This window comes from Notolabrus celidotus, chromosome 7, assembly GCF_009762535.1.
Source record: "Notolabrus celidotus isolate fNotCel1 chromosome 7, fNotCel1.pri, whole genome shotgun sequence".
Classification (NCBI taxonomy): Eukaryota; Metazoa; Chordata; class Actinopteri; order Labriformes; family Labridae; genus Notolabrus; species Notolabrus celidotus.
In genome coordinates, this window is record NC_048278.1 from 7,361,625 (window position 1) to 7,384,653 (window position 23,029).

General features: G+C 40.6%; 1 protein-coding gene across 1 annotated transcript in view; it reads right to left on the reverse strand.

The window, feature by feature from the left end:
* The window catches only part of ccdc85al (coiled-coil domain containing 85A, like), a 31,047-nt gene that overhangs the window by 3,707 nt on the left and 4,311 nt on the right, over window positions 1-23,029 (reverse strand). The gene's annotated exons all lie outside the window — the stretch shown is intronic.

Below are 23,029 nucleotides of genomic sequence, written 5' to 3' on the forward strand. Positions count from 1 at the left end.
TCTCTAGATGATTCTGTTCAGATGAATACCAATTTGAAGGTAATGAACACATTTTTTTGTATGAGTAGTTGTGAGGAGCTAAGAAGACAGAACTCTCAGACCACTTAGATAATGACTGACTAATATTTAGCTTTTTGTTTACAGGGGCGGAGTCAGGCTTTTTTGACTGACGTGGCAAAACTTGGGTACTGACTTTTTAGGGGTGGCTAAGTGGGGTAAACATTAGAGGCTTTCATCAAACCCAGGAGGGTTATCTCCATAGACTGTATAAATAATGGACGTAGTATCGGTGACTTCACCCATCTGTTCTTGAGCGCTGTTTTGAAGCGAATTGTCGGCGGGAGACATATTGGTAATGCTGAACTCAACCAAACTTAGTATGAGGTAAAGAGGCGGGGTTTGAGCCTCCTAGCCAACATCTACAGTGTACCAACCTGTCAATCAAGTCAGCTGTGCCTCTCATTGGAAGACTCATAATCTCAATATCTTGGAAATTGCAGCGTTAGAAAAAAATTCACCCCCCGTACAGTGTGTGCCGATCGAAAAATTATCTACATAGACCCAAGCCATTTTTTTAACCAGGCTGTAAACATGTTTATTAATGCTGCAAAGATGGTCTTCTTTGAATGGGTGTGTATGTGGTTTCTGGTGTTTCTGCAGCCAGCCTCAAGTGTATACTCGATGAATTGCAGTTTATAACACTTCTGCATGGGCTTCATATTTTGAAACCGGAGATTGCCGCTTGGTTATCTCCAATAATCACATCTTTTGCAACGTCTAGTATAAAAGACTCCATAAGAAATATTACAAAGTTGTTTTACATTTTTAACTTTGAAAGTTAATATAACAGTGGCAACATTTGAATCTGCTGAACGTTCAGGGAGGACTCTTAAAAGATGTTTGTCCAAAGTCACTTTTTAAAGAACAGAAAATGATCCACACTGAAATGCAAAGAAGCTACAAGCAGCCTCCTGAAATACAACCCAAATAGTTGACTTCAATATATGTGCTGTCCGTGAAAAGGCAAATAGTCAATCATACACAGCGAATAATTAATAACTGCAGGACAATGTAATAAATGCAGTTAAAAACCTTGTTGTAGAATCATCTCTTTACTCAAACTATGTTCACATGCACCAAGTTGTCAGCGGGACAACAAATGAAGAGGAAGGCATTGAAAATAAACTTTTGTATTCATTAATGAAGGCTTTTTGGAGACCCGCTGCCCACAGAAGTTCACAAGTATTCGCTTAGTAGTTTTCACACTCAAAGTTACTTTCTTTTTACTCCAAGGCTTCTTTTCTCCGTCATGACAACCTTGACCTCAGACTCCTGTGCTTCTTTAATATTTTTAATATTCAGCTCAAACAGAGTTAGTTTAAAGCAGTTTTAGAGTCAACACACAATATTTGCCCTCACTCTCTCTGTCTGTGTAAATACATCTACTCAAAACTTGGTTCATTGTAGAATTGAAAAACTATCTTTGCCTTAAGCGCTCCAAGCTTAAAAAAAAAAAATATCCTTCTTTACCTCCTTTCCCCTTTGAAAAAAATCTTTTATCCTCTCGCTCCTTGATATCTCTCTTGCTCTTTCTCTCCTCACTAATGGTTCCCTCCCCATGAGCCCATAATCATGTTTTCAGCACATTTCCTCTCCTTGGCGCTAACATCTCTCATTAAAGATTCATAACGCTCTTGTGACCGCCGAGTTCTGTTAAAGATTCCAGAAGCCACCTCTACTAAGGTCCCCGCCCCTTCCTTCACTCTGTTTATCTTCATGTGGGGAGGGGTGTGTGGCAAGAGGGCACAGAAATAAAACCTCTTGAAAGAGTCCGGGGATGCAGCAGTGGGCTGGAGGTTATTTTCATTTGGAGGTCAGGGTGTGTGGAACTGAATTGATTTCACGGCTAACGCAAAGCTCATAGAGCGGTTAGAGAGATGAAAACACATGATCACATCTCACATCCTCAGGAACGCATGAACGCAAACAAACACTCCGAAAGTCTACAGGAAGTGGAGCTGCTGGCTGCCTCAGTGGTGCATTTTAATGCAGGACTTTGTCTGAACATGTTCCGATCAATCGATATAAAAGTGGTCTATCAGTGACATCACTGCAGTTTCTGATTACGGCTTTGACTGGATCCTAGAAATAAAATCTGTTCTGAAAATTAATATTTGGCCAAGCATCCTCCCTGTTGTAAAATGTGATTAGTTCTAGACGAGATTACATTTCAAAACAAACTCATGGTTGTTGACCCCCCTGGTCACTGAGCACCTTGCCTGAGATATCCAAACTAATATACTCAATACTCTGAGTGACTGTGATACAAAGCTTGTCAGCAGAAAGAATACAGTGGAAACAGCTTTGCTTGCTCTTTTTTAAGGCAGAGTAAGACTTCCTTTAACTTAGTTAATGATGTCTTTATTATCCACATTTTCATAGGGCTTTAGAAAACTGTTTTTATGGACTCTACATGGGGTAAATATGACACTGGCAAGTTATATTTTTGAGGAGGTTCATGTCAGCATGGCCAAAGTGTCTTTCAAGTATAACCTCCAAAGCTAGCGCACTGCTTTAATAAAAATCTTGCCACGCAACATTAGCCAGCCTCCACTCTGGACCATAGACTGTATAAATAATGGACGTAATATCCACTCATCTGTTCTTGTGCGTTGTTTTGAAGCCAATTGTCAGTGGCAGCCATATTGAAAATGCTGAATGCATCCAAAAGAGTGTGAGGTAAAGAGGTGGGGTTTGAGCCTCCTAGCCAACAGCTATGTGTTCCCACCTGTCAATCAAGTCAGTCATGTCCCTATTTGGGCAAAAACTTGTAATCATAATATCTTCTGAACCGTTGTTAGAAAAAAATTCACCCCCCATACAGTGTTTGCCTATAGAGAAATTAGCTACTTAGACCCAAGCCGTTTTTTTGAACCAGGCTGTAAACATGTTTATTTCTGCTGCAAAGATCTTCTTTTTTGAATTGTTGTGCATGTGGTTTCCGGTGTTTCTGCAACCAGCCTCAAGCGGATGCTCTGGACCATAGACTGTAAATAAAAATGGACAGCGTTGCTCCGCTTCTTCCCGTTGTACGGTTCTGAAGCCAAAAAATCCAGATCCTGGGTGCCGCCATTGTGCAGCCAGAGCCTGTGAAGCCTTTGTAATAAGCTCCGCCCTACAGCATAGCGTCACAAGACGCTGTGTGCCCTTTGAAGTTTCCCTTTACGGCGGCTGTGAATCAAAGGAAACCCGGAAGTAAAACCCCATTTTTCAACCTCTAATAACTAACGAAAAAGAAACTTAAAAAAAAAAGAGGCCTTGAACACAAAACAGTCAAATACTAACTACATATCACCACAGCATACGGATGTGAGAAACATTCGAACGGCGTGTATTTATTTTTTAAAGTTTGACACAGCCCTGGTGGTAGGTCAAAAAATCCGTCTCCCCCATTCATTTGAATGGGGGAGACGGATTTTTTGACCTACCACCAGGGCTGTGTCCGGCATGCTTGCTCTGGACGGACCACTACAATATGCAAGATGAGTGTCATGTGAACAGCCAGGTAGCTCAAACAGTCCCGTACATTGCAGAATAATGAAGCCAGTTCTGAAGTGTAAAAAGAAATGCAGTTCCTCCAGTGTCCACTGGCTGCAAAAGCCAAGGAATTACCATAAAGCCAAGTGTTTAAATTCTTATTTTTCTGCTGAGGTTAAACATGTGTATAGCTTGGTTCAAATAACAGTCTGGGTAGAGCTCATTTGTATATATGTCATTCAGGGGGTTCATTTGTTTATAACGCATCCTTTAAGACATCATTCCTCATTTGTCACGAAGCTAAAGCCCTCCTCATCTCCACCTCTGTGAATGTGCCTCACAAGTTAGGTTGTGTTAGCATTTCCTATATGGTGACCACCATTGTTTGACTTTAACACATCTCTCAGCAAACCAATGGGTGACCAGAGACTACGTCTATGTTTTTTATCGCCTATGGGTAGCTTAACTTGCTGAACTGCTACTCAGCTAATCTGCTAGCATGTTTCCTTGGCAGAGCAAAATACAATTTTAGATATTTACTTTCAGAAATGACACATCTTATAATTTAGATGTCCTGTGCACCTGTTCTAAACAATGGCTCCTAATTGCCAGCTGAAGCTGTTGCCTGTCTCAGACTGTATGTGGATTGATTGTCCTCTTGCAGGTGTCGGTGGTCCGTCAAAAACCTCCCAACAGAAACGACACAAAAAAGTCTGAAGCAATTTTCATGGTAGATGTGACAGCAGAACTTTTTCTGAACATACTCTGATGGATTAAAGTAAACACAAGAGTAGTTCAGCCATGTCATCCACACAGTTTTGGAATGTGTTAACATTGTGGAGTTTAAAACTTACATTTTTGTTAATAAATGAGTTTAAAATGAATACAAGGCTCACTGTACAGTGTGATTAGTTCCAGATCTAGATTCATTTTTCATAATAAACATGTCTGCAAGGTCTTGTCAGCATCGTGCTGTATGACGGTTGATGCTCATTATTGCTCATTACTCTGACTGGGATGTGTGGATCGGATACATTCTTCATATTGTCGTCTCATTGCATTATATCTCACAACGGTACAGGAAGGCGTCAGAGCACACAAGGAATGAGTGGTTTAAAAATATTTCCGTAAAGAAAAGATAACTTGAAAGATGATGGAAACCATATAGATTCTCCATACTGGCCTAAGGAATCAGCTCCTCCAGCACGAGAACAATAAGCTCTCCAAAAAGATATGCTGTCTCAAGGTCAGCTAACACACACTGACGCTCCAGCACACACGAGTCACAAGTCCACAAGTCTACAGATTAGCATCATGTGATGAGCTTCCAGTTAACAAACAGCAAACGAGTTCCAAAAGCAAATGAATCATTTTTAAGTGAACTTCATAATGTCATATGTGTCTTGCTCTTTCCAAATGCTCCCCAGCATCGGTGAACTCTTGAAGGAGAGTAACAGAGCGTGAAAACATACAGCTCACTTTAACGGTGTTTGTTGATTTAGTTAGGGCAGGGAGTTAAGACCAAAATTGGATTTAGCAGGATGTGAGTGATGTGTGGAGGGAAGGGAGCTGTATGAGGGTCAGAGCACGAGTATACAGATAATGTGATTACTCCAGAATAATGTGGGGCCTAAGCTCCCTTAAATTCCACCACAGTATACCAAGGCTCCAGTGGAAAGCTCTAAATTTCTCCACAAAGAGATCTGTTAGATTGGCCTGGGAGACACTGCTCCCACACTGAATAAATCACTGTTCTGGATGAGGGACTCTCCTCCCTCGCCAGACACCAATTATTAACTTGATATATACTCATAACCTTACAGTTCATATAAGGGTAGAGCTGTTTAAAGGTGCTTTGGGCAAAATCAGAACGCCTTTTTACAAAAATTAGGTCACAAAAGTTGCAAAATATTAGCTAAGGCAGCCAGAATCCGAGAAATAAGAAAAGAGAAGCTCTGAAAAACAAATATGTGGCAACTTCATATGACTTATACAAGTAATCAAGTTCTTATTGATTTCTGAATCAAGCCAGTATACACAAGAAGCGGCTCTCTTCAGTGCTCCTGATCTCTCAATCTTCTTTGATCTGTCACCCCCGCCTCTCTCCCCGTCTTCTCTCAACTTACAGGATCAATGCAAGGTAATTTCACATGGCCGTTCCCTCAGATCTCCTAAAAATCTGCCACATAAATTATTCAGGCTGGCTGGGCAGGAAAGCCTGTGGAGATGCATGGTAGATCAGTGACCTTCCGTTTAGCTAGCAGTCAGTCAGACAATCAGAGAGACAGCCAGTCAGTCAGCCAGTGAGGCTGCCTGGCAGGAGAGCTACTTGTCTTGATGTCCCTTGGGCAGCTGCAGTGCTGTTATGTGCAACTCTGGAGCGTGAGGGCAAGTTCTGAATGCATAATGCAGAGATTATGAGTGCCCACAGCACAAACAGAAAGAGGAAACACAATGCAGGATATTTACGGAGTCAAGTCAGTGTTTGGTCTGTAGCTAACAGAGTCTCGCAGAAAGAGCTAAGACATGAGAGGCAAAACTTCAAGTCGATACCACTTCAAGTCGGAGGAATTTCATCTCTGTGGTCATTGACTGGAGCACCGACATGCTGAGTGACTACACAGGAAGTCAGTAATGGATGCATTAACTGTCAGTCAGTGTTAGAGACACCTTTGAGGCCTGACTGGTGCAATTTGAATCTATCATTATTTTAATAGAAGGACAGAGCGTTTAACAGAGGGTAAATGACTGGGAAATGTAAGAGGCTTTAAATGATAGTGAAAATGTTAGTTTGACTTTCAATACCATCACAAAACGACACTAAAGCCTGGTTTATACTTCTGCGTTGACCCTATGCAGCAGTGGGAGACGCAGACATGAGCGCCACATACTTGTGCGTTGATATGTCCGTGTCGCACTTCAATACTCTGCTAAAACGCTTGGTAAATGGGTAAATGGATTTGTACTTTTCTAGTCTGTCTGACCACTCAAAGCGCTTTTACACACTACTAGTCACATTCACCCATTCATACCCATTCATACCCATTCACTCATTGATGGTAGAGGCTGCTAATGTAAGGGACCATCAGTATTAGCTAATCTCATTCAGTACACTTTCACACACTGCTGAACAACAGAGGGAGCAATTTGGGGTTCAGTGTCTTGCACAAGGACACTTCGGCATGTGACTGCTGGAGCTGTGATCGAACCGCCAACCTCCTGATTGAGAGACGACTGACTCTACTCACTGTTCCACAGCCGCTTGAGGGCAGTGTGGTCCCTATGATGATCGACCGCCTGTTTCCTGTTTCCGCTATATTTTCTGCCTGCTTTTTCACAGCGATTCCAAACGTATTTTGTTAATTTAGAGCTGATAGATGTTACTGTTTATCATACAGCAGTGAGAGGAGACGTCAGAGGAGATGAAATATGGGGCAATTCCAGAAATGCTGTATATGCAGGAAATACAATACCGTTGAGCGGACCAATCACAGGGCTAGCGGACCACGTTGATTCGATGAGCAGTTACATTTCGAAAGAAGTGCCCATCGGCTATGTGCGTAGGCCTCTGCGTAGGTAAGGGAGCTATGGGGACCTAGGGTAGGTTGCAGCACCGATCCTAAGTATAAGCCAGGCTTACATAGCTGAAAAGATGCTTTACATAGGGGAGGGTTCTACCTCCTGGAAATTCCCAGGTCTATATTTTCTGAGAATTACATGACAGAGACAAAGGCCCTAAGCACTTTATACACTGCCCATTTCATGGTAATGTCACATCTCTGTTCCACCTTGACGTAAGTGTAAAAGATGTGTAGACATAATAGTGGAGTGAAGGCTTTCTGGGCAGAGCCAGCAGTGGAGAAAGTTACAGAATCAGAACTAGTGTCTTTGAAAATAGCATAGCCAACACAGTTTGTGTGTTAGGCTTGTGCCTTCTTGCTCTTGCAATTGTGTAAAATTGAGTAAAATCCTATACTGGCAATATGAAAGCTAAAAGCTTAACTTTTTAATGGCAATATTTGTAATGTGTTACTGAGTCTCAGTGTTAAAAGGGCTGTTCTTGCCTGCATCAGGGAGACAATCAGCCTCACATAGCATGAGGCTTGGACACAGAGGAAAACAGAAAGCTTTGCTTGATCTCACCTATCATCACACCCTTATTTGTTTGTCCCAAGAAGTCTTCGATTTACGCTAGCAAAGTGCCTTCCAAATCGTGTGCCAAAGACATATGAGTCTTATCAATCAAACCCTCGAAGAGAGAGGAAGGAAACACCTTTCCCAAAATGTGTAACGATTCCTCTTAAGAAGCAGGTTGACTCATTTACATAACAGTGCAGGTAGATGGCCATCCTGCCTTGTTGATGATCTCATTTCCCCTATTGCGACTTTTATACTAGAAATCTTGTTAGTTTTAGACTTAACTTTCACTTCAATGCCTTTATAATGTTTTTATTTATATTTTATGTTAATCAAATGTGTCTATCTTCTCTGAAATTCAACTTAAAGTTGCTGTAACTACAGTTTTATCACCCAAGCTTGCATTTGATGTCACATTAGATTATGCATGGTATATAAAATACATGACAGAATGAACAAAAGTTGTCATATAAAGTGCTTTAATTAATGTCTACTAAGTGTCTCCTGACTGCTGAGTAAGAACTGTAATGAAGTGAGTGATGGCAGCAGGAAGGAACAGCAAATAACTTGAAGTTGTGGTTTCTGCGGTGAGGCTGAGAAAGACTGTGGAGAGATGAGAGCATGAAATTCAGTGAAGTAGAGCTGGATAATTGGTGCCCTGTAGGCTGATCAGACCTACGAGCACAGTGTGTGCGGTTTTGTATGTTTGGGTGTGAGTGTGTCTGTGTGCAGTTGCTCTGCCTTGGTTTTCTCGGGGACACAGCCAGACACAAATATATCAAAATGGAGAGGATGCAACCGAGTGCAAAACAATGCATGAAGTTTAGACATTTGCAATGTTACCAGAGATGTAGTTTTGCTAATAATTCAGAGAGCATGATGGGATGGGGTTCAAATTTGGAATCCTGATTCACTAGCAAGGACCACAGCATCAACAGGATGGAATTTGACAATGATCATAATAATAATTGATCGGATTTGTATAGTGCTTATCATAATACTCAAAGTCTCTTCACAGAAAATTTAAATTAAAAATAAAAATAAAGCATAATAAAACAGAACAGAACAAAGACAGAGGTGGGACGGTAGTAGAGGTTGTGGTCTTGGGGTGTTTTTTAAATGACTGAAGTGAGTCAGAGTTGAGGATGTGTGGAGGGAGAGAGTTCCAGAGAGTTGGGGCAGCGATGGCAAAGGCTCTGTCCCCTAAAGTGTGATGCTTAGACTTGGTGATAGGGGACAGGAGATTGGCATCTCATGATCTGAGGCAGCAAGATGGGGAGTGACGTTTGAGGAGGTCGGTCAGGTATGAGGGGGCGAGGTTATTGAGGGCTTTGTAGGTGATGAGGAGGATCTTGAAGTTGATTCGGGGCTGTATGGGGAGCCACCAGTTGAGGTTCTGAAGGATGGGTGTGATGTGAGCTCTGGAGTGGGAGTAGGGGAGTAACCAGGCAGCCGAGTTCTGGACATATAGGAGTTTTTGGAGGTCAGTGGAGGGAAGGTCGTAAAGGATGCAGTTTCAGTAGTCCAGTCTGGAGGTTATGATTTACTGATTCAATTTGAATAGGGGTTCTAAATTTGAGGTTGAAGTTCTAGCTGTTGCTGGTTTGGGGAAGCTTATTAGGGGATCTGCTGTAGCTCCCAGGCATGACGTATAGGGAAACAGAAAGAAGAGGGTTGGGAGGTCGGGGTGCGATAACCGAGAACAAAAGGGGAGGAGAGGGATAGGTTTGAATTTATAAGAGTGCCAGAAGAGGTGTGGTTAAGGTCTGGTCCTTCTCTTTATAGTCCCCCTTGTGAAATTAAGCTTTTCTGTAAGATTCATTGTTGAACAAAAGAGAACACAAGTCATCTTTGCTGCTTTTGCCCAGCGTGTTCGAGCCCCCACATCATCCCTCCACTTCCTTCGAGGGTCCATGTTGTTGTGGCATGCATCCTTTGGTGACTCTCAAAGGATAATTAAATATTTAGAAAGACATTTGCAAGAAAAACAGTTGTTGTCCTATTTTAACATGCTATGGCTCATCAATCCTCTATGCTGTTTAATAATATAACAGGGCAGGAATACTGTTTGTAGAAGATTGTGGAGTTTTCTTTTTGTGTGTAGGCCCTCATAGGACGAGCTGAATATTGGTTATTTAAGTTGTAAAAAAGTCGAACGTCATCCGATCTTTAACAACATATCATTCTGTGCTTAGAGCCAATGACCTACTTTTAATGACTTCTGCCTCCTCTCCTCCCACAAGACTTCAGACCTTGATGACCCATGTCCTCAGGCTGAGCCTTATTTATGCATCCAGCTTTGTCTTAACTAATGAAAACAACAACTCTTCTGTAGCATGTCATGCTAGAGAGCCCTTTCTTCTTTAGAGAAAATGATTTAGAAATACTGCAACAACAGATATTAAAGGTGACATATCATGCAAAATTGACTTTTTAATGGTTCTCTACCTGAAATATGTGTCCCTGGCATGTCTACAAACCCCCCGAGAATGAAAAAAATCCATTCTGCCCCTGTTTTGATTTCTCCACCTTTCTGTAAATGTGTCTAAAACGAGCCGTTTCAGACTTCCGTGTTTTTGTTACGTAACAACAATATCCGGTCTGTCACGGAGTCAGAGCTTGGAGCTTGTTCAGCCCATAGACTGTATAAAATAATACTGAATCCCCCCTCCATTTTTCATTACCTGCACAAATGTGTGCTAACAAGGAGCTTTGGAGGGAGGCATTCTAGTTGTAGGCTGTCTTAATAAACACAAAGGTCGGTTTTACTCCCCACGTCTGCAGATTTGAAGATCTAGTGGATGATTTTTATTTGTCATGGATAAGTGCTAGCGCTAGTTAGCATAGCTACATAGCTACATGTTCATAGCTGTAGCTGTGTACCAAGACACACGTCGACATACTGACAAATAAAACAACAAGAAACACAGAATCTGTGACCAATCCTTCATAAAAGGTCCCGCTGCCTTTCTGGCAGAGGTCGGTTTTACTCCCCACGTCTGCAGATTTGAAGATCTAGTGGATGATTTTTATTTGTCATGGATAAGTGCTAGAGCTAATTAGCATAGCCACATAGCTACATGTTCATAGCTGTAGCTGTAGCTGTAGCTATGTACCAAGACACACGTCGACATACTGTCAAATAAAACAACAAGAAACACAGAATCTGTGACCAATCCTTCAGAAAAAGGTCCTGCTGCCTTTCTGGCAGAGATCGGTTTTACTCCCCACGTCTGCAGATTTGAAGATCTAGTGGATGATTTTTATTTATCATGGATACGTGCTAGCGCTAGTTAGCATAGCCACATAGCTACATGTTCGTAGCTGTGTACCAAGACACACGTCAACATACTGATAAATAAAACAACAAGAAACACTAAATCTGTGACCAATCCTTCAGAAGGTTCTGCTACAGGCGCCTCTCTGTCAGGATCAGATTCTGGATCAGATTCAGAGGGTTGAAGTAACGTGATCTCTGAGCAGCGGTGTATATTCAGCCAACATGTAAACATTAGATCAACGTGCTGGAGAGCGGAGACCACATCCACTTCCTGAGGGGGCGTGGTGTTCTGAGGAGGACTGAAGAAGAGGGCTTTTCAGGCATGCCAAAATCTGATTTCAAAGTGTTTTTTTGAGCATAAACTTTAAAGACATGTTTTGGGGACCTCTTAGACCAATATATATTGATGAAAAAAGCGTGATATGTAACCTTTAAGAGAAATACAATGCAATGGGTGAAAGTATGGAATTTATGTCCCATTTTATCACCTACATTCTGAGGAAGGAGTTGTTATCAACAGCGATGTGAGGCGCCTGCAGGGTTATATAGAAGTGTGAGCAAAAATGTACATTTCTCTGCTCTTGACATACTGAAGATTTCACACAGTTCTTCCTTAATTAGGATGTGAAAGTCTGTTTTTTAGAGCTCTGTTAGAGAACACAGACTATGTCACAGGCTTATTATTAGAACCTTTAAAGACACATCAATAAATAGTTGTACTTATGAATTATGCTAGAAGAACCCACACATTTAACAACCCACATTTCAAGAAATAATTATGAAAGCAACAGAAAATGATCATTTCCAGGAGCAAAAGCCATTTTTTTCACACATTTAACTCGCAGCTAATTCTCTCACAAAGCCAGATGAAAGAGGTCATTAAATGTAGTTTTTACTGTAAGAGTTAGAGGATGAGCCTTTCAGTCTGAAGCAGCGGGAGGGATGACATTGATTTTAATATCTCAGAGAGGAAATCTCACAGACCAAAAGACATCTTTGAAAGAGAACTAGTGATAGAGCGAGAGATTCAGGATCTGTGTTGTTGTCACGCTCATCAGGAATAAGATTAATTTAAAAGCAACTAATTCACAATATGGCAGTGTATGAATCTCTGCTGCAGGAAGTGGATACTGTATCCTAGGTGGCGTGTAAGGCAGGAATAATAATGCTGTCAGCTCCAGCAGTTCTGATATGTTATGTTTCTGATAAGTTTGCTCACTTTCCATCCCTGTTTTAACAGATGGTAGGCTGTTAAGCCTTCACAGTGATGACAGCAGCAACGAAACTCCTTACTGCTGCCAAACACGACAGGCAGTTAGCACAGACCAAGCATTAAAGCATGAAAAGGAATTTTAATAAAGACGTTTATCCTTTTGAATCCATGCATCAGTTTCCATGTAGTGATCAGGGGCTGTATTTGTAGCATTTCCCTGGTTTGGTATGACCACCCGTCTCTCGTTGCTCTAAATTGAACCTCTTTCAGACCCAGGATGAAGAACATTTCCTCTTCATCAGTCTTTAACAGTAACAGCTTCTTATCATTCGACTTCAGCCCTTTTTACACAAAGAATCCACAACAGTGCCAAAACTGAGCTCCAACATAACTCTGTACTGAACAAAACAACTGTGTCATATTGCTGGGTGTGGTCTACACACACGCACACGCATGTAGTCTTAGCAATATCTCCTATTGGTTTCTTAGGTCCAGGATGGCTGCATAATATGATTCTGAGTTTGTTTTAATGTGTTGAGGTCACTTCCTGTTTTATTTTTGGAACCCTGATGTTCTGGTGTTATGTCAAGTGTCACTTCCTTCCATTGTTTTGGTTTCCCGCCTTTTTCCATGCACACCTGTGCCTCTTATGCGATTAACCTGGCCTGTATCTATACCCCTGTGTTTCGATCCACCCCCTGTCAGGTTGTCATTGTCACCTTAGTGGTTTCATGCACTCAAGCCTTGTGTTCCTTGTGTTTGCTTGCCTGTTTTCTGACCTTTGTTTGTTATCTTTGTTTTTGATTTTGTGGATTTGCCCTTGCTGGATTTGTTTGCCTTCGCTGACAGACTTGTTGTGTATGACCCCTGGACTGTTAATTAAAGAAACCTGCCTTCTGAACTGCATTTGGTGTCCAGCAGCCTGTTGCACCAGCTGTGTGTAAACTCAAACGTAGCCTAGTTTGAACGTAATTTCTCATTTAGGATGAAGTTTACACTTTACTAACATTTTGGGTGTTGCACCAGCTTAGATAGTTCCAACGTAAGCCTAAGTTCCAACGTAATTCTAACACTTGGCTCCTAGAAGGTGTAAAGTCCTACGTAGAGTATATCAACTGCCATGGCGCGTCGTTTGGAAAGGTGGGATGATTTGGAGGATGAGGAGATACAGATGGTTCTCCCAGCTAGATTATGTCTGCAACGTGATATCCAAGAGAGAGAGTACATCCTTTGGAAAAATATGATGACCAAGATTTGCACTCCTGAGTATTAACATATGTTGTAGTTGACAATTTTACCACTCAAAGTCACTGTTATTATAGACACTGCAGATTTAAGATTTAGGCTATAGTTATCACTTTACTTTAGTTTGATTCAGCTGTCGGTCAGCTCCGAGAAGATTAGGCACGAAAAATAACACACACACACACACACACACACACACACATATATATATATATATATATATATATATATATATATATATATATATATATATATATATATATATATATATATCCCTGCATCAAAATTGGTGCTTTCCTCTGATTGGCTGCTGGAAGTGTCAATGTCATATCTGCAACAATGTTTTGGTTAGTTTGGACGTTACGGCCTACTAGTTAAGATGAACCTTACGTCTCTGTGGTGAAACCAAACAATGACACAACTTAAGTTACAAACTAACTAGTTTCAACGTATGGTTTAGTGATTACTGTACACTCTAACTTAGGACACAACTTGCGGACTGCTGGTGCAACAGGCTGCTGGACTATTCTCTGCACCTGAGTCCCAGTTCTGTCCTAAATTGTCACAGGCTGTAGCCTTATTGGAAAAGCTGACTCAACCTAACTTTTACTTTTGGTTGAGCTAGCAAGAGGCAATCAGGGTAGATTAGGCAGGCTCAGCTACAATGTGTTCGCCTGTACGTCCAGTCAGCCACGCCTCTTATTTTGCAAAACTTGCAACCTTAATATCTTTGAATTGAATGAGTTAAGAGAAAAGAAGTATTCAGACTAAAACCCTTTTTGTCTACCAGGCAGCAAACATGTTTATTTCTGCTGTAATGATGTGCATTTTAACAGAGGTATTAATGGCGTCTTCTTAGCTTTTGGAGCCAGCCTCAGGTAGACACTTGAGAAACTGCAGTTTTAGCACTGCAGTTTACACATTGGCTTCACCTTTTATCATAGGAAGTATTCATTTGATATAAAACTGCAAGAGCAAATAGAGGGGCCAGAGATGTTTGTCACCAAAATACATTACATACATTTTTTTATGGCTTTGTTCAGAGTGTAAAAGACAAGTGGTGAGTCAATTCAACGCAAATTGGTTTTTGAGACTCCCTTTTGAAGCCCAAAGTTTGGCAATCTACTGCTGCCATATGTGGAGGAGAGGATAGGGACTACTCTCTGACAGACCAGTGGTAGTTACCTGTCAATCACAGGTAGCTATGCCCTGGAGTACACCCTACTCCATTATCTCTTAAATCAGTTTATAAATGGGCTAATTTTCCTGATTTTTTCTAATACAATCTGACCTTTATTTCAATCAGTGAAGTCCTCTGACGTCATTCTTCCTTGTTACAAAGTAAGACCCTGAGAGGGGCCGAGTATGGTTCCCTCTGTAGATGGCAAACTCCCTTCCACCTGTCCAGCTTGACCCACCTCCGTCTCCACCACCCCGTCACCCGATGCCCTTTATACTGCCAGCTCCCAGCTTGACACACAGCTACAGCCCAACAAAGTACATGTCCATGTAACAAAGCTAAATGTGGTTACTGCTGGTGACTTTGGGACTGACAGAAGTTCCCTCAGGCCCAGCACTGCCCTCATACATGGCAGCCACTAAACTTCCAGTTAATTAACTAGACTAGAGAGCTAATTTCATCTCAGCTCAGTGGGCCGTTTCCCATTGGCACCGCATAAGAGGACAAAGACTTTTCTCCATTCCACTGGATTTGCATGTCTGGGTGTACTGATGAACATTTGTCGCATACTTCTGGTGTTTGGGATGGACCGGCGCTGGTGGATCATGGGGAGCCTCCACTGTGGCTGACATGGCTCCTAGGGAGCTAGTGTTGGGGGAAATTTGTGTGTATCCAAACTGCACAAAATGTTCCAAAATACTGAGAAATCCTGATATTTATGCACATTTGAGTGCCAAAATGGAGCACAATGCACACAGCAGTGTTAATATTAATCTAGGCTATATCCGTCATACATTTTCATTCTCCTTGCCTCTCCCTAATTTATAATTTAGCTTGCTGAAAATAATTTTGTTCTCTTCTCAGAGACATTTCACACTTCATTTCCCGATGACATTACCACTGTCACGAGTTTTTAGCAGGAAATATGAGTATTGGACCAAAAGAATATTGGACATTCTTTCGGTCTGACACGACAAAAGGTGACATATGGCTGTTTGGTCGATCCAACGGAAGCTTTAAAGAGCCGAAGCTGACGGCAGCTTGATTAAAAATGACAATGATATGCACCAGAGGCAGATAAACAAAATGCCTAATCATGCACTCCTTGGTTAATGGCTGCTCTGATGGCCTGAAGGCGAGGGTGTTTGGGATAATTGGTCTCAGGTGTAATTACAAATTCAAATGCCATGATAGCATTTCAAAGCAACGTTTCCCCTTTCGCAGGATTGGGATAAAGACATCCACCTTGAGGATAACACGTCTCTGATGGCCTCATATCTGACTCTTTTTTTCATCAAAATCTTTTTATTGAGACACAAACAGGGTGTACATTAAGTGCAGTGTTGATCAGCCAATGATATCAGAGGATGTTATAAATAAACACCAAATGCAGTTAGCAGTAACGTCTACATGGGAAAAGTGAGAGACATATGCAAAGGGAACGAACCAGTAACTGCACATGGTAAGTAAATGAGGCATGGACAACAACAGCTTGTGTTACTGTTTTGCTTTTTAGGTTAGAGAAAATACAAAGGTAAACAAAAAACAAAACAAAACAATAAACAAACAGAAACAACAACAACAACCATTATAAAACAATCCCTACCCTGTCACTGCCAGTGGTATCTTGAAATACCTTTCCCAGTCCCATTAAAGACCTAATTCTACCTCAGAAAGAGAGAGATGATGAAGCTGCATCTGAATCATGGTTTTAAAGGTTTGTATACAGAGTCCAGAAAGGGTCCCCAAATTTCAATAAACTGTGCATTTGAATGTTGGAGTGAGAATCTTATTTTCTCAAGCTTTAAGCAAGCCATGATATCTGCTAACCATTGTGCATGCGTGGGCGGGGTAGCATCTCTCCATCTGAGCAGCACGGCACGCCTGGCCAGGAGGGAAACAAAGGCCAGAGTCCGCTGTTTTTGCGCCGATAACTGTACCACTCCTCCAGTGACCCCAAACACAGCAACAAGAGGATTGGGTTTCAATTCAACGTTGATTATATATCTGACTCTTTATAGAGTTTTCACCTGTTCTCACTTCTCTTCTGCTTTAAGTTAACCTACTCCTTTTTTCCAGATGCCATTTTGGCATCTAGTTTTGTAATGTTCATCTTCTGTGACTGAAATATAGAATCATGAGTCAGAAAAAAATGATCTTCATAATGCCGTTATAGCATTTGAACATGAAGTGATAGCGAAAGCTGGGATGCTCACAGTTCATGAGGCTAACTGTGAATAATACTACTAATCCATTGGAGTTAGAGCAGCCTAATGCTCCCCAAAATCCTTTCACGCAGAGCAATTGTGACAAACACTTGAATTTATTCAGGCTGCTTAGGCTGCGACTTCACAGTTTGTCAAGGGGACGCTCCCCGTCCATGGACTTGGCAAATGTGTGAAGACCAAGACCGTAGAGTGGAGTCAGAGGAAGAGATGTGTTACACAGAGGAAGAAAGAGATGAGGGAAAGAAAACAGCCAGTAAGTAATCCACTCAAACACTTCCTCAACCCCTCGATCCTCGGCTCAGCCTGGCAAACTGTACATCCTCCTCCGGAAAGAGGGCTCTATAATCAGAGTTTACTCTCTGTCCGACAGCTGGCTGTTCACTCTGACGGCCAATTAGGATGGAAGGAGAGGGAGAAGACGGAGAGAAGAGCAAAAGAAAGTGAGATAGCTTGGCTCTCTCAGTGACAGTGGAGAGCGAGAACATTATCTGAGGCCAAAGCTGCAGTGATGATTTCCTGTTGCACTAACAAGCAGTAGCACTTCAGAACAACAGCCAGAGGTGCTGAATTGTCTGAACTGATGTCACAGTTACAAAGATTCATAGAATCAATGAGACAGCGTGATGATCTTTGTTAATTCCAAGAGATATTTTATGCTGAAGAACGGAGAATCATGCAAACAATGTTTGTCAGTTTTAATCCAAGTGGAGTTTGACTTACATTATATTTGTAAAGTTTGCAATAGAATTATGTTAAAGATTTAGCTTCAGGTTAAGATAAAGTGTATTTGTTTGAACCATTGTTCGCTTATTGACCCTCCACAAAAACAGCGGTTGTCACATTATAGCAAAGCCACTCTAAGAGAGCATGGCAGGCAAAACCAAAACAAAAGGCAGGATTGGAGGCTTAAACATGGCAGAAGGATAATAAAGTGATATCCACTTTTGAAGGGCTTGTGTGACCACAGCACGGTTTTGACATCCAGTAAGTAGACATAAAACCATCTCTGAAACCTCAGTCAAATGAAAGCCCAGCCAATTTTGAATACTTAAGTAATGAAAACAGGATACTGTGCATAGTTGTGATCAAATAATGTAAGTTATTGAAAGAGTTATCAAACCAGAAATCATCATGTATGAAATAAAGTATCAAGCTCCTCAAAATAACATGAGATGGTGTTTAAATTATGGTGATTTCTAAAGGACTATGAAATAATAATATCTATATAATAATAATAATAATAATAATAATAATAATAATAATAATAATAATAATAATAATAATAATATTATTATTATTATTATTATTATTATTATTATTATTATATTTTATTGATTGGATGAATGTACTGTAAGCACATGAGAGATTACTTCCATGATTTATATTAAGATTTATTGTGATTTTTCTTGTTTTTTTGTATCTTGCTTATTGTATGTTAATGTTGTCATTGTTGTTTTTTAAATTTTGCATTGGGTTTTTAATTATGTAATCTGTTAGGATTGTTCACATTTGCACGAGTGAATTTAATGCACATAAATTCAATAGTTTAACTTGTCGTCTCCTCTGTTGATTATTTCACTGATCATATTAAAGTTGTCAGTGTGGAGCTGCCTGCACTAAAAAGTGCACATCACAATTTTTACACTACAGCAAACAGATTAGATTGAGGTTTCTGCAGTTAGCTACTAAGAATTTTATTTCCCAACTTCTCAAAAATAACACAAAAGCATTTTTGAAATGTGTTCCTCATCTTATCCAGCTGAACAGGGTGTTTCCCATGAAGCTGAAGCAAGGAACAATGACAAAAATGTTAATGAAGAGCAGATGATCTAGAGTTCTGGTAGAAGCTTAGGTTTGCTTCTTGATTGTGTAGAATCAAGTTATAACCTACAAACCTTTCAGTTTGGCTCCTGTGTGGACTGGTTACTACTTTTTTCCCCTCCACTGGCTCCCCATCACACACCGGATCAACTACAAAATACTTCTCCTCACCTTCAAATCCTCAACCTCGCCCCTCCATATCTCTCTGACCTCCTCCATACTGCCACACCCGTCCGCACCCTCAGATCCTCCTCCTCCATCCACCTCACTGTCCCCCCTGCTCGCCTTGTTACCATGGGGAGCAGAGCCTTCAGCCGCTCTGCTCCCCAGCTCTGGAACTCTCTCCCACCTGACCTCCGCAACACTGACTCACTCCCACATTTTAACTCCAAACTCCAAACTCATCTGTTTAAACTGGCTTACTCCATCTGACCACAACTCCTCTGTCCATTCACTTAAAACTCTTTAAATTGTGTTTTATTTACTGTTTGTTATTTAAACTCTGTTTGTTATTAATGTTGTAAGGTGACCTTGAATGCCAAGAAAGGTTCCTATAAATAAAATGCATTATTATTATTTTTATTATTAAGAAAACAGCCCTAAATAATGATTGTTGAAAGGTGAAATAGTCAAGACAATTTGTTGGTTCTTAAAAAAGCATTTCATGGGGAAATCATAACATCCCCAATCATAAAAATCTCAAATGTCATCTCTTTGTCAAAACTTAACATTGGTTTGATTCTCCTCTTGGACACCGAGGACAGAATGTGATGAATAATAATCAGAAATCAAATCGTCTAATGATTAATTTCATCTAAAACTTGTAGTGAAATTAAAAGTGATTAGCAAGGTTATAAAAGCACATCTAGGCTTGTGAGTCTGGCGTTCACAAACTCTAAGGGGTTAGACATTTAAGTCATTGTATTACCTCTTGGTCACAAGATGCATCTCTAGCAATCAAGCCTGTTAAAACAATCAAATCAAATAAATACGTTTCTTGAAATCATTTATAAATTCTGATATAATTAGGCTCATTGATAGCTCAGTGATGTTGTGGTTCCTCTTAAAGTTCTTGGCTTAGAAACACATGAAGAAATCTAACGAGAAAATCAATGGTGCCCAAACATAAATCCTCATTTTCCACATGTGCCTTTTCTATTTAGAGAATCAATCTTTGCAATACATGAAGAAAAAAAACTGAATCCTGGATGGGATTGTTTTGCATTCAATCTGAAACAGTTTTTATGGGTGGTTTGGTCCTGTAGTCATGAATGATCTGGTCTCTGTTGTTTTATGGTGTTTACAGTTTGTATCAGGTATTGGTCTCTGTGTATTATTGTTGGATTCTGCTCTATGTATATACATTTCTGTTTGTGTTTTATATTGTCTCATGTGCATGTATTGCTGATATTTATGCACATCCCTTGACGGGCGTTTCAAATCAGATGAAATGCAGAGGTGCATGACATTGGTTTAGATGTTACAACCTGTCCCTGAAGGAAAAAATATTCAATGTTTATACCAAGCTAACAACTACCAAAACCATGAGGGACATTGTTTGTTATGTTACATCAGCTTTGGTATGTAAGACTTTTGTAAATTATCTGTATTACTTCAACTGATCGGCAATGAAAAGTTGACATTAAAGACACAAACAAGAGGTCACAACTAGGAGGAGTCATATTTTTTCAGACCTCTATTTCAAATCAAGTATGCATCTTCAAGAATACCTATGAAATTTGGGTTGTCAGCAGACTGCTGTTATTATTTTTAACTGTAAAAACAGAATGCATGAAGTGTTGCGACATAACTAAAGGGTGCGGGGCTCTGCAATCAGTTAACTGTAGACTACATTTTACACTCTGTGCATGATGGTGCGCGGCATTCATTGGAATCACAAGGACAGAGATTTTCTCACAAATCGTAATGCCTCTTTTTACCTCATGCACCCTTTTTCTCCTCCTGATCATCTGAGCAGCTTAAGCTAATAAGCAGAACTTGTGATTGCTAAAGCAGAAAACATGATTAAGTCTCTCGTCTTTTTGAGAAAGACCCTCTGCAGTGCAGAGATCTGTTAGGCTTAGCCAACATTCACCCCTGAAGTCTGGGTCAGGAGACCACAGTGTGCGAGGCTGATTATCTTGACTGAGAGCAAATCTATCACAAGGAAAGACGGACAAATTTGATTTAGGTCACAACGAAACAGAAGGTTTCTTTTTTATTTATATGGCCAAAACACCTTGCACAGTCCACACAGGCTTCATAGACACATCATTTTACATGGCCAATATTTCATGTTATTCAGGAGCTTGTACAGTTAAAAGCTACGTGCAGATGTTGTATCTCTAATTTATGTACTTGGTGATCCAGAATTCTCTTAAAGGCTTTTTTAGTCTCATTACTTATGCTGAATATTCTGGATCATTTGTTGTTGACATGAGACTGTAGGGGAATGCAAGTCTTTCTTCATCTGGCTGAACACTTTTGTCATTTCACAAAGCAAAGCACAGTTCTTCCAGTCATTTAAGGGCCCTGGTTTTTCCCCGGTGTGATGTGTGATAAGCTTCCCTAAAAATGTCAAATGTACATTTGATTAAAAGGCTTCACAGGTCGGTGTGTTGTTCTGCTTTCATTTTGGACTTTGTCAGGAATTGAAATGGCCTGAGCTTCAGTGCTTTCAAGTGGCACGATGACATGAGACTTTCATTTGTCTGAATAAAGACCTACACTGCTACAGTGACCCTGGATGGTACACTGTGGCACATACACACACACACACATAAAAGAAAAAAAAAAAAAAAGAAATAATACTGTGCAAAGGGCTTAGGGAATAATCCAAGCGAGTAGAGTGTACTACATCGTCACAGGAATTAAATTCCCTCTCTGTCCAAAAAAAGGACATGGCAGTAAGGATGGGTCAGTGGATGACGGACACGGACATGGCTAAAAATTCTGACCTCTTTACTTGTCTTACCTCACAATACTTCCCTTCTATTACTGCGTGTTAGTGTGTTTTAATCCACCAGCAAAATTCCTCAGATTTGACTCAGTAACTGCAGCACAAAAGCAAATTATTCAACCTCCAGTTGATTGTTGATTGCATGTCTTCATCTTACTGTAAATATCATGTTTTGACAATTGACGCAAGTGTCCTTGTCAGGTCAGAGGAGGCGTGTCAGAGCCTTTTTTCCCCCTGTTGGAGAGAAACAGGCTTTCTGACATCCGGTCATGATATACCAACATGACTCTAAAGCAACAGGCACACACTCCATGTCTGTCACAAAAAGTCTTAATGATGACTCTGTGAATCTGGTGAAAGGCATTCACTCTGAGCTACGTTCACAAGCAGTTATGCCACAGCTGGTAAAGCACCAGGCTGGAGGGCGAGTGGGTGAGTGAGTGAGTGAGTGAGTGAGTGAGTGAGTGAGTGAGTGCTGCACTCACAACATTTACCAATTAAGGATTTGTAAGGCATTAATGCAGCGTGGTCTTTACAGACATCATTATGCGTCTCAGGTTACATCAAGATTGAAATCTCTTATTGAGCGACAGAGTGCACAGAGGGCAGGAATAGAAACAGAATCATGATCCAAATCAAAGTTGTTGTGTCCCCGTAATAATCTGCTGCAATCCGGGGAGATTGTAAAATGGCCATAGAGAGCATGTTTACAACTGGATCAGCATTTGTGCTGCTACAGTGGCTGTTTTGTAATTTTTAAAGGAGCATTTCAGCAATTTAGTGTTCTGATTTAATATAATTGGTACTCGCAGAGGACAGTTTATAGAAAGAATGGCCTTAATCAAAGAAGCAAAGGTGAGATAAGACTTTTACTCTCCAGCATCAAGGCAACTGATGTAATTTATCATCCTAAAGCCAGTGACACAATTTGGTAACAGAGACTTCCAATCCTAATCCTTCTGTCTCAAAACCAAAGTGAGATAACCCTGATGACATCGAGATTACATCATCAATGACACAGATGACATTATACAACTGTTTCAGCGACTGAGCATTACTCCTCTTGTTGAGTAATCTGATCTCATGTGTTGAATGCTAAAGCACAGATAGCCCAATCTGTTACCAGTAACTTGTGTATGAGCTTTATTTTTTATTTACAACAAAACATGTCACCCTAAGTGATCAATAAGTCTAAAATGACTCAGCATTCAGGGATATGAGCACTAATATCACAGAACTGTGGATATACTACATGAGAGGGGATGGAAATCCTTCCTGTGGTGTTGTGCTTTGTTTGGATTGTTTCTGTTTCTCTTGTAATTTCAGCCTCAAAGACAAGCAAATATTTCACCTTGAGGAATTTGTCCTTTAGCTTCTGCCAGCTCTGTGCCACTCAGCACTTTTTTTTCCCAGGACTCTAGAAATCATT